Source organism: Ambystoma mexicanum, chromosome 6p, assembly GCF_040938575.1.
Source record: "Ambystoma mexicanum isolate Mex_15411 chromosome 6p, UKY_AmexF1_1, whole genome shotgun sequence".
Lineage (NCBI taxonomy): Eukaryota > Metazoa > Chordata > Amphibia > Caudata > Ambystomatidae > Ambystoma > Ambystoma mexicanum.
Window position 1 is genome coordinate 1,181,361,072 of NC_090935.1, and position 20,415 is coordinate 1,181,381,486.

Genomic DNA, 20,415 nt, shown 5'->3' on the forward strand with positions numbered 1-20,415 from the left:
ACAGCCATGCCTATTAGCTTTGCGGTTTCTAATTAGCACCCGCGCAAATGAACAAAACAATATGATGCCACGTCTAGACAACATGTAAATTAATTTAAAAGCAATTGAGTTTTACATTCCATACCAACACAAATTAATCTGAATTAAATTTAAACCGCAGTTGTTCGCTGATTAAATGTGGCTGTTGGTAGCTACAGGGTGCTGTGTTCCATCTGTGGTTACACGAAGCGTAGCTTAATCGGTGATGTTACAAAACTGAGAAATATCTGAAGCGAGTGCCTTCCAGAAACACTGTCGGCTCTTCCTGGGTGCTGGCTGGGTACAGTTCTCCTAAAGAAGCCTTCTTTTGTGACATGCGTTTAAGGACTTGACTGAAACTGCATGATTATATTTCGGTAGGCTGTGTCTCATTGCGCGCCCCTGTTGCTTTAATGAAGCCGAAGGATTAATAGCATATTAATCATTTTTGATTTAAAGAAATAGACAAACATCTGTTTACATATTGAGCTCTTACTAAATCTCCTCTTGACATAATACAATAAAGTTGTCTTTTTTTTGCTAATTTAGTAGAACTGTATAACTGGAGCTTCGTATCATATTGAATGAACACCCACTTTAACTCAGGCTGTAATACTTTCATTACGCAAGGTTACCTTCACCTCAATTTTCGCTGCACTTGACATTTAAAATCTACCAAAATATAAAACCACACAGAGCAACATGGAAATGTACGTCTGGAATTGGAACAGAAATGCATAGCAGGCACATACGACCCAGCCATTTCATGATGTGTTGGTCATTCCTAAGCAGCAGGGATGTCATTTCACCAAAATGCCAGGGGGAGCCGAAGTGACATCAGATGTCCCTTGACCTCTGACATCACAGAAATTATGTTGTTTGACCCCACCCTGAAGTGATATCTCGGGAAGCAATGTTACACGTCCGTTTACCCCTTCACAAAACAGAAAGTGGCATTACATTGCATTGTTTCTAAGTACACTATGACAAATATTGTTAAAATATCACTGTACCATGATGAACATTTCATACAAGAATTGATCACCATATGTATCAGCAGAAACAAAACATGGTACGAAATGGTTGCTGATTCTACTCTAAGTGCTTTTTGGAGGATTTTGTCTGCATTGTGAATTTGAGGTGTTTAAGAACAGACTAAATCAATGACTCCCCCCTGAAGTGTGCCCGAAATAAACCTTTAATGAGTCTAGCAATTATTGTATAGAATTCCAGAAAGACACATTATTTGTTATTCCTATTCTTTCTTATTTAAGGTTATTACTCAAAGTGTTACACTTGTGGAACCCCCTGTTTTTTTAAGAAGCCTGAGCAAGAAAGGCAGCCTCTCTAGAACCAAAGAGACACATAGCACTGGCAACAACCCAGGAGCTTCAATTTGTGCCATTTTATTAAGGGGTAACAAGGGAGACCACAGAGGTAGTAAGGGCGACCTCAGGGGTCGCTAGTGCGACTCCTAAATGACATCCCTGCTAAGCAGCCAGATGCAATGTGCAGGCTGCATTAGTGTGCCAAGGGATTAAATAAGGGACAGTAGATGAAGGAAGGTTAGAGCACTAACCAAATATGGGGACCAAATATGTACATGTATACAGTAGTTTATTTTTATAGCACTCAATTAAGGCCACACTAAGCCTGATCTTTCACTTCATAAAATCGTGGCAGATCAGCACAGGTGTAAGTTATTTTGTGAATCTGAAATTGCCCTGTATTTGCTGCTGTTCTGGGATCAAGGCCACTTTTTATTGGTCTTAATTATCTTGCCACATAGCAATTCTAGAGGATTTTTGTGGTTATAAATTGCCATTTTGGATGTACAGATGAATATCACTCTTTGCTTTGGTAAGGGGGTTAAGGAGGGTTATTGCGATTTTTTGTAATAGATATGTACAGATTTTTTTGTTTGAATGAATTGTAAGTTATGCTAATAATGTAACTTTTGTATTGACGATTTATGTATTGAAACTGTAAGTGTATATTTAGCAATGTGTATGCACTTTTATAATGCACAATTGTTTCACTGATTAGAAAGTGTTTGATTCCGTATGATGTTATACAAATGCTACTATTCAAATTGAAATAGCAAGGGTCTCAGATCAGGTGAATCTATTTTTTAGTGAATGTAGACAAGAAGGGGATTTTCTCTTAGTTATTTTAGACCCGGGATTCTCAGTTTTTATAACCAAGGTCTGATTTTGCTATTTGTTCCTGACATCAGGTCTGTAATATTCTGTCTATTTCTTAAAACAGCAAGACTCAGGTTCCCTCTAAGTCTGGTACATAATAGTTCACAATAAAAACTTGAGGAAAGACGCTGGTTCATAAACAAATGGGGGAATCAAACTCTGAAAGAACAGGTTATGATTTACAACGGAGATCCCGCCATTACTGCACTGTGTGGATGAATCCTCCTATTATAACTAATGAACTAGGTGCAAAATTAAGAACATTCCTAGCTAAACTGTTCAATAGTAGTAATAAGGGATACTAAATTAATAAGAATACAGTTATACATTTTATGAATAGTTCCATTAAAAAATCACATACAAACAATTAATAATATGGTAAAGTGATGTATGCAAGATTAATGTGTGTCACACTTAATATAACAAACAGCATTTCACTCAATCCTAAAAAATATTATCAGAGAATCTAAAGACTGATGGACAACTAATGCCAAATCAGTAATCACCAAATTATATTTCGGGCACACTGAATTGGACACGTCATGCTCTACATTAAAAATTAATTATAGCACCAAAGTTACTAATCTGTAGCTCTTGAATAAAAAAATAGTCTAATTGAGACAACTGCTATTAAGTGCAGTTAGCGGTAGCCCGACATGTTTTGTTCTTCCAAACACATAGATGTAGCTGTTAGAACTTCTTCAGGGAGTACTAAAACTCGGCAAAGACAGAATTCTCTCAAATTAATAATGTTTCATGGATCAAATCCTCTTAACATTAGTCAGTAGAAATACATTCTTTATCTTTTGTAGTGTAGATTCACCAAAAAACACACAGTGCGGAAAACAGATGTAATTAGTACTGTTATACTTTTAAAATTAAAGTGTTCTTCCTCCCAATTTTAATGAGGGGCACTTACCAGCGGGTCCTCTTATATGTAGCCATGGCGTGCAAAGTGTCTTCTGAGTAGACAAATACCTATCAAGAGCAGACAAAACAAACATTGTAAACACTGTACCAACAGGCCACAATAACTGGACTTGAACGTGGCATTTGGTACAGATAGATTTAAATAATTCAAACGTATCTATCGAGCAATAACCTATCAAAAGTAGATGCAACTTAACTCTGTTAAAAATATAACAGGTGGTAGTGACTATTCTTGTATGGCATGCAATCTAGAGCAGCATTGGTAGCTTTATGAGTAGAGGTTTAGAGCTAAGTTACAGAATTCAGACTCTGTCATTAAATATAATGCTGTTCCAGCTGCATGTTGCAATAACTCTCCTATGTAGTTTCTTTACTGCAGTTGATTGCTTCGGTTTGTAGCCTCCAGTAATGACGAACTGTGAGCCCCGATAAACACACATAGTGTAGAGAGCGTCTAGTGAGACAGAAACAAGTTATTTAAAAAAAAATGTAATTACAATTTTATTTCTTGCTTCAGTAGAACGCTTCTTAGAACGCTCAGAAAGAACTCCTTGTGTTATTTAATTGTTCCAATGATACATACGTACGTACGTGCATCGGATACCTAGAACAAGTTAGGCGGGCAGGCATCTTCCTATAAGGTAAACTTATTTGCAATTTCAGTTGTAACAGCTCCATTTGATAAAAATACCTCTACACATAACGAACAGTAAGCTAGGGACTACTATTCTCCATTTCTCATGTAGACTAGCAGACGATATCACGTGATGTGCGTCAATCGTCTCTATTCTTACTACTATGGTTAGTATTCAATAATCTGGGGGTCATTTTGAAGAGGAGTAAAAGGAACTAAAACCATTAGAGTACATAATGAAAAAAAAACACTTTGTTATGAAACTGGCCAATCTATCTTTACATTAAGACCCGTTTCCACACTATTGCACAAGAATATGAGATGTTGTTCCTGTTAAAATAGTTTATTTTTGTCATTCGCTGTATTGCTACTGGTTGGTATTTTGTCACTCGACCATAATGAATCACAAGCATGACCCATTGCCGAAAAATGGCCTACCATAGGGGAATTTAATACACGTTTGCAGATGCAGCTTTTGTGTTCAATGACTCTTGTTTTCACTTTTCATTCAGTTTTGCCTATGTATAATTTATCACAGGGACACCAGATTACACAAACTACCATACTTGAGTTGCAATTAGTAAATGATCTCTGTGTCCAAGGTCTAATTAGACCTATGTCCATTTCCTTTGTTCTTTTATTCTGAATACAACAGCTGCATGCTCCACAGGGACTGTGACCTGCAGGTTTAGAAAGTCCCCATGTTTCAGTGGTAGTCATTTGGTTGTCATTGGCTACATTCACATAATTTTTAGTCAATGGATCTTTTAAATTGTTACTATGCTTAACGGCATTGAGGGGTCGATGAAGGGAACAATTACCTCCTTCCAAAATATGCCAGTTTTTCTTTGCAATGTTGTTGATTTTGTTAGAAAAATGATTGAACATACTTACAAACACTAGATTATCATTTGTGTTATTTTTACTTTCATACTGCAACACTCCAACAATGCCTCACAATTGTTATTTGAAGTTCTTTTCTATGCTCTGGTGAGTATCTTTTTCAGATAACCTATAGCATGGAGTTTGGAAATCAATGCTGTAGCCTCTGTATCAAATGCCCATCTGCACAAACTGTTTTGAGTCTATGGAACTGAACCATCGTAAGATTCTGACATGTGTGCTGTGTATTAAAAAACAGGAGAACAGAATTTTTATCTGTCGCCTTATGAAACATTTTAACATTCAGGAGGTTGACCTCTGGGTCGACTCAGATGGTAATATCCAGAAAGTTGATTTCCGAAGAACAGTAAATGGCAGTGAAGTTCAAAAAATGATCTTGTTGATAGTGCCAACTTAGGAATTCATCAAACGAAGAAGTATCACCAGACCATATCATCAAGATATCATCAATATATCTTTTCCATAGTTTTATTCTACTAAAATATTGATTAGATTCAATCAGGATTTTATATATTTTGAGTGATTCAACATATACTTTTGCTACAGAGGGGGCCACTGAAGATCCCATAGCAGTCCTATGAATCTGATGGTACAACTTGTTGTTAAAAGAAAAATTATACTATGTTAGTGCCATTTTTGTACACCATAGAATGAAGCTATTAGGTGTGGGCCCATCAGTGCGTTTAGACAATAAAAGTTGTTCTATCATATCCAGAGTTACCACTTGCTGAATACACATGTACAGCGACACTATATCTAAGCATATTAGTAGTTGAGAGTTAGTATCAGAAGGGGTTTATAGTCATTACATCGAAAACAATAATGTCGAAAGTCAAAAAATAGAAAATAAAATGTAGAAAAAAAAAGTCGAATTTCTTTTTCATTACATTTTTTATTCGAAATGGGGGGATTCCCCCCCAAGCTCCCTTTTTTCTATTTTTTTTTATTTTACCCCTTTTTTTACTTACTAAACCCAAAAAATACATATAAATAAAAAAATAAAACATTCGACTTTTTTTTTGACATTTTGTTTTCGACATTTTTGTCTTTCGACTTTATTTTCTCAATTTTTTGACTGAAAAAAATCAGAAGGATGGTCTTCTACTATATTTATAATATCAGCAGTATTTGTACAAAGGAATCCATCGCTAACACAAAGGGTTTAAGATGTTTATCAGCAAATGTTGATAAGGGCTCTAAAATGGAGCCGATGCCTGCTACAGTAGGGTGGCCAGGTGGATTATCCAATGATTTATGTGTCTTGGTTAATACATAACATTTTGGAATCAATGTTGAATCTACTATTAGAAATTCACGTTCTTGTTTACATATCCATCCACGTCTGAAGGCTTTATCTACCTTCATATCTATTAAAAGCTGTAAACGTGTTGTAGGATCTTCAGTAACTTCTTCATATGACGTGGTGTCGTTCAATTGGCGATCGCACTCATTGATATCAGTTTGTCATTCCAACATGACTATTGCGCCACCTTTATCTGCTCCATGCAAGATTATTTTTTTATCATTGGCTAGATTGTTAATTGCATTATGCTCTCCTTGTGGAAGATTGTGAAAAATCTTGTTTCTAACTCCTGATTCTAATTTTTCAAGAACCTTCAGCACTCTTCTTTCGAACACTATGGATTCAGGACCATGGCTAGCCGTTGGTGGATAGAAAGAAGATGGTTTACATAAGCCACTTGGATTATCTTGTATCTCACTGATGTTGTCCATGAAATGCTGCTTTAAATGTATTCTCTGAAAAAGTTGTCGAATCTCAACTCTTGATTTAAATTTGTCATAACTGGTAGTGGGTACACACCCAAGCCCTTTATTCAATATTGCTAATTCATCAGCATAGGGAACATAGTTTGAGAGGTTGACTAATAAGTTTGATGGCTCCTTGTTTGCCATGGGTCAAAGTCCCAGTCGTTGCTCACCAGGTCCTGTGCTACAAAACATTGTTGGCCTTGTTGTTGTGAAATGCCTCAGTTATTCTGATTAACGTTACATCTATTAGAATAATTACCTATCCCTCTGTTTTGTGGGCGTCCTTGGTTATTGCAGCCAATCTGACCTCCAGGATTAGAGGAATTATTATTGCTAGAGCTGGCAGAGCTATAAGGTGAATCGCCAAAATGAACTTTTCTTTGTTGTTGTTGGGGTATAGTTTGATTTTTAAACAGGCTGTAACAATCTTGGGTGTATTTATATGCTTTCTCATGTGAAAAGTTGGTTAAATCTTATTTCATCCATTTTACATGTTCACGTGTTGTAAATTCTTGCAATTTGGTTATTTCTATAAGAATTTCATCCAATCTTTTCTTAAAAATATCTAGTGAAACCAGTTTTTTAATTTCTTCTTCATTTGCAACTAGGTAGATCGTGATTTTATCAGACATCTCTTTGGCTGTGTCGATAATCGAAATGACTCAATCGTGCCCGCATTTATTGACTATGTAGCTCCATTGGATAACAGAATTGGGTTAATTCTGTACTATTAAAGTTAGTGGTAGCGTGCCATTGCAGAGGTATTATATCATGATGGAGCCATAAAGTTCAGTACGAATAAATCGTTTGTTTAGCTGAACTAATTTGTCCCAGTTGTTTAGGTTAGAAATTAATGAGCCATCTTCCTCTGTTGAAAACATATAGGATCTGGCCAGTAGCTCAGTGACATAACTATCTTCATAGCTTTTAACTTTTTCTATCAACCTATTGTACATAATTAGCTATTCTATTTAAAGCCTGGTTTCGGCAGGCACAATGTGTTTCACTGTATTTGTCTATTCTATACCGATAGGAACGTGGATCTTGGTTTTTATACTCTTGCGGTTGGAACTGCTCTATCCAGTAATATCTTAAGGAAGACGGTGGGTCATAAAGAAACAAGGAGATCATACCCGGAAAGAACAGGTTATGATTTACAGCGGAAATCCTGCCGTTACTGCACTGTGTGGGTGAATCCTCCTATTATAACTATTAACTAGGTGCAAAATTAACAACATTCCAAGCAAAACTATTCATTAGTAGTAATAAGGGATACGATCCATTGAATTGATAAGAATACAGTAATACATTTTATTAAGAGTTCCATCAAAATATCACATATAAAAGTATATTAATAATATGGTGAAGTGATACGTGCAAGGTTAAAGTGTGTCATACTTAATATAACAAAGTGCATTTCACCCAATCCTAAAAATTAGTATCAGAGAACCTTAAGACTGATGGACAACTAATGCCAAATCAGTAATCGCCAAATTATATTTCGGGACACACTGGATTGTAAACGTTGTGCTCTACCTTAAAAATTAATTATAGCACCAAAGTTACTAATCGGTAGCTCTTAAATAAAATAAATGTCTAATTGAGACAACTGCTATTAAGTGCAGTTAGTGATAGCCCAAAATGTTTCGTTCTTCCAAACACATAGATGTAAATGTTAGAACTTTTTCAGGGGACTACTAAAACTCAGCGAAGACAGAATTCTCTTAAATGAATAATCTTTCATGTATCGAATCCTCTTAAAATCGGTCAGTAAAAATAAATTCTTTATCTTTTGTAGTGCAGATTCACCTAAAAAACAGAAAACAGCTGCAATTAGTGCTGTTATAATTTTAAAAAGAAAGTGTTCTTACTGCCAATTTTTGATGAGCGGCACTTAACAGCAGGTCCACTTATATGTAGTCAGAGTGTACCACGTGTCTTATAAGTAGACAAATACCTATCGACAGCAGACAAAACAAACAGTGTAAACACCGTACCAACAGGTCACCAATGTAAAAATAAGGTTGTAATTTAATATAGTTTGCATATTAGGAAAAAAGTTACCTTGTTATGCTTGTGAAGCACAGTGTATTATTCACTAGTTGGAGTCGAGCAAAGATGTATTCAGATGTAAATCTCATCTATTTAGTAGTGAATATCCAACTCGATCTGATAGTAATATGTGTAGCTATAGACATGGTATACATGCAAGTGTTTGCGCCTTCCATAGGTCACTTTACCAGAAAGTCACATATGGTAATCAATAATAACTGGACTTGTATGTGGCATTTGGTACAGACATTTAAATAATTGAAACTTATCTATCTAGCAATAACCTATCAAACGTTACTGCAACTATACTCTGTTAAACATATAACAGGCGGTAGTGACTATTCTTGTTTGGCATGTGGACCAGAGCAGCATTGGTAACTTTACGAGTAGAGTTTTAGAGTTAAGTTACAGAATGTGGACTCCTCAGTTAGCCGTTTCTGTAGATTTACAATAAGCAAATAACTGTCATTAAACATAACGCTGTTCCAGCTACATTTTGCAATAACTCTCCTATAGATTTACTTTACCATGGTTGTTCGCTTTGGTTTGTAGCCTCCAGTAAAGGCTAACAGTTGCTCACTAGACGTTAATTAGACATGTGTGCCCCTATAATTTTAAACAGCATGGACATTTGGCCGATGGGATTTAGGGCAGGGACATAAAGGAGACTGCTTTCTGATCCATTCATGTTAGTTATGGAAAGAATTCTGGCAGCTCAAATGTTGAACAGTGAAAACATTAACAGTAGTATTTTTGACATACCTGGTAGGTGATGTGACAGTAGTGTGGTGGTATGGAATCAGTGTTCTACTTGGTCCTCATGTGGAACTCACAGACTTTGGATTTCAATTTGAACATTGCTTTTCACGAGCTCCCTATTTACTGAACTGAGGTCTGTATTTAAAGTCTAGTGGTAAATATGCAGAGCTGTCCTAATTCTGACCTAACTTGGACACGCTCCACTCATGGAGCTCCTTCATCACAGATCCCCATAAAAGACTCTTAGGTGAAATTGCTGCCTCTTTTAGAAGACTCCTGCTATTGATAGATGTGCCTTGAACTGAATGGACATGTTCTGCTTGGATCGCTGATGGAGGCACAATTATCAAACTACTATTAATCCATGTCTTAATACACATTGACAACAAAACAATTCACACATGAAATATACACGAATATTAGCACCACAAACATCATGTCAGAAATCACTTCCTGGTCCTTGCACAAGCACCAGATCTCTTTGATCTGAACAGAAGCACCACATCTCTCACAAGTACGAGCAACAAGTGTCTACATCAGCCTTTAGTTGGATATTGTGTGTTTTCTCCGCTCCAAGTTCTGTTGTGCTTCACTTGACGAGTATGAGGGGCTCCCTCTGAGCCGGGATGTACTGATAGGCAGGTTAGGTGATGCAGAGCATAATCTCCAAGCGCTGTCAAAGTCCGGCCAGTCCAGTCAGGATTTGGGCATGGGGAGGGTCTGAGTGTGACGATTTCCCCTTCTCCATTTATAGTGCAAACCAAGGTTGATGTCTCAGATGGCTCTGTGCTGAAACTAAAGAGCCAAACAATGCCAGCACTCCTGTGACCATAGTGATCATGTCCACAGGGTCCTGCTTAGGGCTCAGCGAAATTGTTAAACTACATTCTGTCAGCCACAGAAGTGAAATCTGTTTGATTTCTTTCCATTTTGTTGCAATCCGCCGTTCCACCCCCCTGCATATCTAAAATGAGCGGTGCAAAATTTGTTGTGCCACTGTGCGAACCTAGCATGAATTGAAAAGAGTGGCACAAAGTTAGTTGTGCCACTGCACGAGCATAGCACAAATTGAATAAAAAGCTGCATGAAGTTTCTCATGCCATTGCATGAACCTAGCATGAATAGAAAAGGGGTACACAGTTTCTTGTGCCACTGACCGAGACTAGCACAAATCAAAAAGAGTGGCACAAAGTGTCTCGGGCAACAGGGCGAACCTATCACGAATCAAACAAAACGTTGTGTGAAGTTTCTCCTGACACAACACAAAACTAGTGCTGATTATTAAAAAAAAAATCCCATGCCATGTTTCTCGTGCCACTGTAGCAAACCAGTACAAATCAAAAAAAGACCTGCACAAAGTTTCTTGTGTCGCTGTGCGAGCTTATCACGAATCAAAAATCCTCACGGCATGTGGAAAAAAGCACAGTTCAGAAAAACCTGCACAAAGTTTCTTCTGTCACTGCAGGAAGCAAGCATGGATAGAAAAAAAAGACTTGTGCGAACATTCTTGTCGCGCTACACAAAACTAACATTGGGACACACACACCCCGCAAATCTACACAAACCAGGCGAAATTTCACTATCAGCGGAACCGCAATGCTGATTTCGTGGAACAGGCAGATGCAGATTCCAGTGCCGATTCTGCACTTTTCGCTTAGCAGGTGAAATGGGTATTCAGGGTTGTGTTCCACTGCTGTTATTATCATTTGTCACAGGTTGCCTTAGCAAACTTAACTCTCTTTTAAGCAGGTGTGGGATGCGGAAGTTTGTAGTGTCCATCCTCTGAACTAGAGACAATGGCAGTCAGCAGAGCTGTATGAATTGACCTGGGCTACACATACCTCACAGGTCAATAACACAATAAAGTGGCTATACACTGTCCAAAATTTAAATTCCTCAGGATTGGGAGGGTTCCTTCCTTTCTGTAATCTCTGTAGGCTGGACCGATATGGAAAAAACATAAAAGTACCTTCACTGCTTTGTACCAAATTAGCAGTAACATACATCCATATATTTCCCAGACCAAAGCAAAATACCTGTCATATGAAATGGAAATATAGTGATATACAACAGCTGGTCATTTCCCACACACCACATGAGATATGGCTGCAGCTTGGAACAATCACCAATGATTGGATGGGCCTGGTATTTTGATCTTCCCATTTCATACTGGCATTTCGTTCTGTTCAATAGCACGGCTTGAACCTGTCTCTTGGCATTCAAAAGAATAATGTTTGAGCTCGAAAACCAAGCTTTGCAGGTAATATCACAAATGTCTTTTTTGACATTTTTCAGTCATATGATAGAGATACAATAGTAACTGCCTATCTGTTCACGAATTATTAATCCAAATACATTGCTTGAATATAGATCCAAGTTGCCGGCCTAAAATATGTTGGGAGATAATTAATGTTATCAGTATACTCAAGACCCATCTGCACAGCGAAAATATGAGTCGGTTTTTGGGGGCATGAGCAACTTCCTGCAAGTATCATTCTCAACTTGGATAATATGTTCTAAGCCATCACAACCCCTTACCTCTGCACTCTAACCTGCTATTCATGACACCATAGCACTATACACTCTGAGAATAATCTTACTTGTTTGACTTTCCAAATATTTCATCAAAAGTGTTCAGCCTTCCACAACCTGCATCAGTCTCGTTCACCTGCTTGATAACATGGCCTTTCACTTTCATATTAGCTGAGAAGCATCCACCCAGCTAGTCAAATTAATTGTAGTTCAATTCAATTTAGATTATTTGAATCAATATTCAATGAACTGCCTACCTAAATACCTTCCCTCAGTTGGGAGATCCTTATCCTCAGCAGGTGCCTCCCTCTGGAATAGCCTCCCTGCCGCCCTACATCTTGACCTGGATCTCCTGAAATTCTGGAAACTCCTCAAGACCTTCCTCTTCTCCTCTTCCTTCTCTCTCCCTCTACCTGCTAACCTAGTTCTCTGTCCTTTCCCTCTTTCCCTCCTATTCCTTAGAGCATGCTGACTGACCACCTGGTGTACTTCAGAGTCTCACTGGTCGCCGGCACCCATGCCAGTCCTCTCTTGCACTTGCCTCAGGGCCCTACACCCCACCTACACTCATTGCACTGAGAAATGAACCCAAGAGAGTGGCTCTCTCTGCACTTACCCCAGTCTCAACCGACCGGGTGCACATGACCCTTCCCTCGCTGCAACCCTCTGTGTACTTGCTCGATCCGTACGCACCATGTCTGAAGATCATCTGTCTGTTTCTCCCCTGTCTTCACCCCTAATTTTACTGTTCAAATTGCAGAATGGCCTATTTGCAATATCCATAATGTTAAATGTATTGTATGCAACTACTCTGCCTGTGCAGCAGGGCTTAAGTCCAGGGTACAAGTGGGTGGACCGAGTCCACCAACTATTTTCAAAGGGCGGGCTCAGTCCCCCACCAAGCCAAAATGCGAAACATTGAATGTCTTCTTTGAATTTAGGAATTAAAGCCAATCTCAGGTATCGAATCACAGTCATCAGGTTTGCAAGCCAGACACTTCACCACTGCACTATACAACCTGATGAAGAATAACAAACAACTAAAGGTGAAATGTCTAATATCAGTATTGTATGTTCCAGAAGTTGGTTCTTGGAGTTTAAAACATGCACACCTTTTAACGTTTTCAAAAACACTATTAGAAGAAAATATCCTCTCTTGGTTTTGTGTGTGTGTTGATTTTATGGAAGGCAAATGCCATTCGTCCTGACCAGTTTGAGTGGTTATGGAAAGTCAATTTAATTAAATGTGCATATTTCACCTTGATATGCTAATTTCTAGCCATGTCACATCGCATAGCGTTTTTGTTGAGGACTTTACCCCTGCTGTGCAGACTATCATCATCTCAGATTTTCAAGGGCTCTGAGTGACTCTTGGATTTACCCCATATTCCCGCCCGCCTTAAGTGCTTTGAAACACTTGCCTGTGTATAGGCGCTGTATAAATAACAATACCATACCAAGCTCATAATACCTACTATTATGAACAAACAATAGCACAGCATACAAACACATTAATATTTTTTTTTAAAAAGAAATAAATATCAGCGAGTTAGGAAACATAAGGGTTACCTTGAACTCCATGCAGATATACAGATCATCAGATAATTCAAGCCACCATTCCTGTGTGGTCTCTAAATCTAACAAAAGCTGACAAAAACATGTTAGACGCTCTAAATATTTTGGACATGAATAGCTTTCATGTAAAAGAAGTGTTCATATTTTCAAAATAAGGGTCACATATTTTCTTTGGGATAGTTACAGTGGGCAGAATTGACCTATCAACCCCACTATTAGTGTGGCACATTTTAGTACATTTATTTTCATTTATCATGCTTTATTATCGTAATCTTGTAATTTTAAAACTGTGGGTGAGTGTTTCATTATCTTAGCATTGTAAATGTAAGCATGGACTGGAATCCTACTGTGGGTCAACTGCTACAACATTCTCTATTGTGCTCTCAAGGAAATGTGTATAGATATTGAACAGGGATTGGGGGCAAGAACAGAACACTGTCATATGCCCTTTTAATCCAAGAATCACCTGGTACATGTTCATCTATTCCAGAAACGTATGTCATCTCTGGATCCCGGTGAACAGCGATGAGTATTCATAATATTTTCCCTAGGCATTCCCAGATCTATCAGGCTAATACCTAGTACTATCCACAAGGCTGAAGGTAGTCAACAGATCCATATATCCGGATATAAGGGACTGATATAAGGGCATAGCTACTTTATTGGAATATATGTTCACACTGGCAAATATATGTTTAGAGGATGATTTAGTGCTTCCAGACCTACCCAAAAGTTGCATTGTGTGTCAGCCATTATCTTCTATTCATGCAATCACTCCACAATTCTTAAATGTGGGAGACAACAAAATAATTTGGAAGCGACATCTAACAATAAGTGTGTTGGTATAATCTGTTAAGGATTTATCACCCTTCTCATTTAGTGGATAATGATTGCAAGTTTACAGCTCCTGGGGATTTGAAATGTTGTTGGCTGGACCTTTGTAAGCAGTGTGTCAATAAACCTAAATTGTGTTTAAATAAATTGGATGGAACCCGGTCTGGTCTGGATTTTGAATATCTTTATGAGAAGTTATGGCCTTCTGTTTTTCAGTCAGATTGAATGGTCTAATTATTTCAATATTATTCTTATGCCTGCACACATTGTCCACCTTTACCTCATGCTGGGCTGGTTTTTTCCCATTTTCTTTTATACTAGAAGAATAGTGAATCAATTCATAAGCTGAGACCTTCGTTTAAGGCTGTTACTAACCTCTTGTTTTGAGCACACTGCCACTAATTGCCAAAGTGCACATGCGTTCTCAGCAGTGGCTGCAAGTGCAACTTCTACACATTGGCAAACAGCCAGGTCCACCTAGCACTCTCTATGTACACATAGAGATTCCTTTCTCTTCAGAATGATAGAATCTCTAGGCTCATTCAAATTTCAACTGTTTAAAAAAAGTACAGTGTTCTTTAAAGCATCATTTTCTTTTCTGGTTGGCATTGATTTAGCTTTTTTTTTAATCAACATGGACCCTGATTTGCATGTCTTATATAGTAGCTGCTTAATCACCTTTGCTAATATTCCAGGTTCCATTACCAAATTAAGACAGCAACTGCCCTGTTTGCCACATATAAATCAGTATCAAGCTGATCCTCCTTAATGATCTTCTACCACCAAAAAAGCCTATCTTGAAGATAGTACTCCCTTATTCGCTTTTTGGTGTAGCTGCTCATCACTTGGCAGAAGAACGTTTTTTACTAAGGGTAGTATATTGCTTTCTATATAGTTAATTACTTCTATACTCCAGTGCATAACTAGGACAATCAAATAATCAATTCTTGATGAACCTATTTTTCTTCACATGTCACTTTCTCTAGTATGGTTAATCACTGTGTTGATGTGTGAACCATCATGAGAATACATTATTTAAAAGGTAAACTGATGAGGACTCTTCATACCCTAACAGTGAGACTGAGATTAACACTATTGTCTGAAGTGTAATTTAAGCATTGGGCAATTGCTTACATTTTCAACTACCCTGGATAATTCAAAGAAAGCTCCCTGTATTCGGAGGGTTGCTCTTTGGGGGTCCAGATTGACCATCCCCATGTGGGGACCAGTTAAGGTGAGAAAGAAACCAATGTAATCTTCATAGACGAGACATGCCCAGTGACATTTTTAAAAGAAATCACATTCTTCTTAGCCAGAATTAGACTACCAGAATATGCCTGGTCTGTCCCGGACACTACAAGGCACTCTGGGAATCAAAGGAAGGGGAAAGAGGGTGCAGAGGGGATAAATTGAATAAATCCACCTGTACCCAATTCTAGGGGTTTTGGAAATCTGGTGCAGAATGAAGTGAGGAGAGAATTGTTTGGGGAATCACCAAATCTATTTATGGCTGACCAAACCTCTGATAAAACTGCTTCAAGTTCTTTGGGTTGGAGTCAATTGCTGAGAGACTGGTAAACATCTGCTTAAGGAGCGAATGTTCACATTGATATGAGTCACTCGGAGGAACAGTGGATTATTTTATGCCCAAATGCTGAAAGTGAAGGATAACTTCTCTAGAACTCTGGACTTGGTCCACCCTTGTCAATTTACATCGGATACAGAGGTTGTCTTGTCTACCCTAATCTAGATAACCTTTAGATCAATGAAGGAACATAGAGACATGAGGGCCAGGAAAATCGCTTTCACCTCCTTCCTGAACGTTTTGCATTGTGGATCTCTGTGGTAAAATCAAGCAGGTATAGGTGTTTAAACCAGTGTGGCACTTCAACCAAAAGAGCTTTGCACCTGCAGTTCGGATCATAATGAGAATCCATGGATTGAGGGAAAAATCTCTCTTCAGGTTCACTTGATTCTTCTCCCGAAGTAAGAGAGACTTAATTGCTGATGGAACCAGAAGGATGGTTGCAAAATGATATGACAACATCAGTGCTGGTGAAGGTGAGAAAGTAATGGTCTCAGTTGGATTCTTGCTTATGGGATTCCAAACAGAGGACATCTGACCTTGGACCTATAACCATTAATGAGGCATTGACCGCAAATGCAAAATCCATTTCCTCATGATCTGTGTGAGCCTCTTGTCACTTTCATGCAGAATATCACCATATTCACTTCACCAAGAAGCTTGCTCCAATGAATGTAAGAGGTACTGTTGCCATTCCTTTCAGTTTACCAGAAAGCCATTGTCTTTTAATATAATTTTAAATCCGATGGTCAATTATTCTATCCTCTTAAGGGAAGATGGACCGATTTGCCAATTCTCAAAATAATAAAATGCAGCAAAATAGAACCACAACACTAAATCTCAGGCGTGTCTTTAAATTCAAAGACAGGTCCATGGAAATTAATCTCCCCTGGGCTGCGATACAGGAATCTGTGGTTTCATATTCTCATCAGAATATGCAAATTCATGTCCATAAGACCTAATAGCACAGGAAAGTGCCCTGTAGAGGTTGAAGGAAAAACTCTCTGAATGATTTGCATCTTGCATTGCTAGGTTCTGAATAATGTGTTGACTCCCTCCAGGAATAATAACCTTCCATTGTCATCTTCTCTACATACCCTTCATGGACACCACTGTAGCACTTTTTCATCACTCCTCCATCCTCCATCCTTAATTCAACACTTTCTCCACCAGCCCATTCCTATGACATTCTGTCCTGTCCTCGTCCCTGGTTGTTGTTTCCACCTTCCCCGGCAAAATGTGGTCTTCAAGTAACATTCGCTCACCCCATTGATAAGAACCACGTCCTCCGCTCTGTTATTTTGTATGCCTTTTTCTGATGAAAATCCATTGCTTTTCCTGTGATTTTAATAAATAATTAAAATAAATAAAACAAAAAAAAATATTTCGAGGACCTCAGGTTATTTCATGTGATATCCAACAGCAACTCAACTTCTTGCTGAATGGAATAACAAATATATGAACTTTCTGAACCTATCGCCAGATTCATAATAAGTGTTTAATGACCTACTGCAGATAATAGTGACATTTTACCATCCAGCTCTTTTCTTTGTTCTAGACTAACATATATTCGTTCTGCTTTGGCACCAACATCTCCCCCAACATTCATCCCATGGAGCTGCACGCAGCCCTGCATATCATTTTGCCACTCTTTAGCAGCTATCTTTCAAGCACAGGCATGCTCTGTCCAGGGTGCACATGGGAACGCCATGCTCAGACACATAAGAACACCTATTCATAGCATAGCAACTGCATTGTAGGACATGGGTTAGAACACTCACCTGGGGAAGATAACAGCTTTTAGCACTGAATTCAAGTGTTGTCACCAATATTTTCTTTTGACGTATTGTATATGTGTTTATTTATCAGCCATTTATTGAGATAAGTGATAAGGAGTTGGTAACGGCGAAGCACTAGAAGGTAAATGCTATGTGTATCAAGTATACATGCATACTATATGTAGGTACTCAAAAACGGTCATATTCGGTCGGGCAGGTACTTGGTATTGTAGGAAACCTGGTGAGGTTGCACAAAGTTATCATGAACCTAAATTGCAAAATGTTCCAAATTCTATCCTGCCTATATGACAAATGTTTACACGTGGAACTGCTAATGTTGTTAGGTACCTGAGTTGGCAAATGTTTTCTATTATTTTCCATTGGTCAAATATAGGACTACATCAGTCAACCAATTTTGCTTATAGGTATATGTGTTTTCCCTGGTGTTGATTACATTTGCATTTCAACTGGAGTGAGATGCTGCAAACATCCTGTTGTTTATATGCATATGCACTCAGGCATGCCTGATGTTCAGAGCATTGCTGGACCTGAGGCTAGACCCTCAACTGTGTAGCGGACATCTCCAATAAGCTATGCGTTCAAATTTCTCCACCAAAGATCTACTTTTGTATATCTTATTTTCATAACGATATTATAACAATTATCACACGTCAAGCAATGGTGTGTGTGTGTGTGTGTGTGTGTGTGTGTGTGTGTGTGTGTGTGTGTGTGTGTGTGTGTGTGTGTGTGTGTGTGTGTGTGTGTGTGTGTGTGTGTGTGTGTGTGTGTGTGTGTGTGTGTGTGTGTGTGTGTGTGTGTGTGTAAAATACTCACCCCGCCGGACGCAGCCGCCTGTTGGAGGGTCTTTACATTTCCATATAGAATAGCTCTGTCTCCTTCTTTGATCCCAACACACAGACAGATGCAAGGTCCTTTGCATTCGCTGTCAAACACTCAAAGGGCCTCATTACAATTCAGGCGGTCCGGAAATAACGGTGGCGGTAAACCCGCTGCCACCGTTGTTTCCGGACCGCCTGATCCCGACTCCTGCAGGCGGGTGGTGATGTTCCCGCCAGGATTGACCTGGCGGGTTTAACACCGCCCGCCTGCAGGCGGACGAGGAAACACCGGCAGCATTACGAGATGCTGCCAGTGTTTCCATGATCCCCATTCCCATTGAGTCCCATAGGGCTCAATGGGAATGGGGATTAACACCATTCCGCCTCCGTGATTCCCGGAAAACTGGGGTTGTAATGCCCCGGTAATTCCGGCAATCAAGGAGGCGGAATGGTAATACGAGTCCAGCGGTAACCCGGCGGTTTTACCCCCTCGGTTACCGCCGTACTCGTAATGAGGCCCAAAGTCTGTAGTCCAGGTTTCCAAGTGAAGAAGGCATGATGACACACGAGTGAGGCCTCATCATCATTGAATGAAACAAGGTAAGGTACCCCATGAACAAGGCATGGTGGCCAGTCAGTGAAGGAGGGTAACCAGTCAGTTATCCAAACTGACCAGTGAGTGAGCCAGAGTGAAGAGGTGAACAGGTCCCAGCAATTAGGGAAGAGTGACCACTGAATAGGGAAGAGTGACCACTGAATAACCTAGTCTGGTCATTGATTCAGTAGTGTTGATTAACTGTGGCAAGGTTACCAGGGAAGAGGCAATGGGAACAAAGGATGAAGTGAGCTTAGGATGAGGCCTTCTTTTTATATAATAATTGCTGCCCCTCACATCTTCACAGTGCAGTGTATATAAGAGGTGCTACTACTGGCAAACTAAATGGTCCTTTGTTTCTACCTAGACCAGAGTATGTCAGCTGTGGGTTTATGGTCTTGTGACTTTCAGGCTTCGTAAAACATTCTTCAGGGGGTGCATAAACCCAACACGCTATGTTGCCAGCTTTTTTATAAATGAAACCTATTGCACATAATCTGCATCACAATGTGCATTAAGTAGGCATGATATAAATTCATTTTATAGAATGAAGGCAGGCTTTGACTTATCTTGCAATTACTTTCCTACCTCTTATTGTCCAGCGGGTTTAAACACATTTTAGTAAACTGTTTCCGGGGTGCAAACTATAAGTGTAATTTCTGGCAGTACTGCACATCTGAAAGGGCTGTAGGTCTATGTGGTTAGTCACTAGCCTGCTAACTCGACTATCAGAGACCCATTCCCAGTCCAACATTCAGGGCCTATATACTGCAGGATAGCAGATGAGGCGAAAAGCTGTAAATGGGAAAAAAGGTCACTAGATTTTCGTCTAACATTCTAGCCTTGAAAAGTTGTGCAGTTAGTTTCATGATGTGTATATCCATTCTAGGTACAAAATAAGTTAAAGCATAGCCGCAGGCTCAAATATAATCAGGGTATTTTGTTGCGGGTAATGGCAAATCCTGTATTTCCTGAGATTGCAACGTCATAGAAAAGTACGTTATGTCTCCATCAAAGTCAAATCCCCAGTCTTATCCCTTTGATCCATTAGAGAGCCTTCCTCTGCAAGTACTGAAGAATGGCCTCTTGGATTGACTGGCAAATAACCCACTACTAAATATGGAGGGAGATAACTCCTCTCCAGCAAGCGGGTGACCTTTTGCCATGAAGTGAGGACCTCAGCTGTGCTAAGGATCTCTAAACTCAGGGAAAATATTGCTCCTCGTGAAGAAGATGTGAGGCGATATAATCCAGCCAGACGCTGGAGTTCCATAATGTTTGTCTTTGAGGAGAGTACTGGCCCATCCTAATAATTGTTGCCCATGCTTTGTGCTCCCTGTTCGCTGCACATGAGTCTACCTCAGGACAATCAAGGATTCAAAACTCAGGAAATTCTGTTGCAAATTC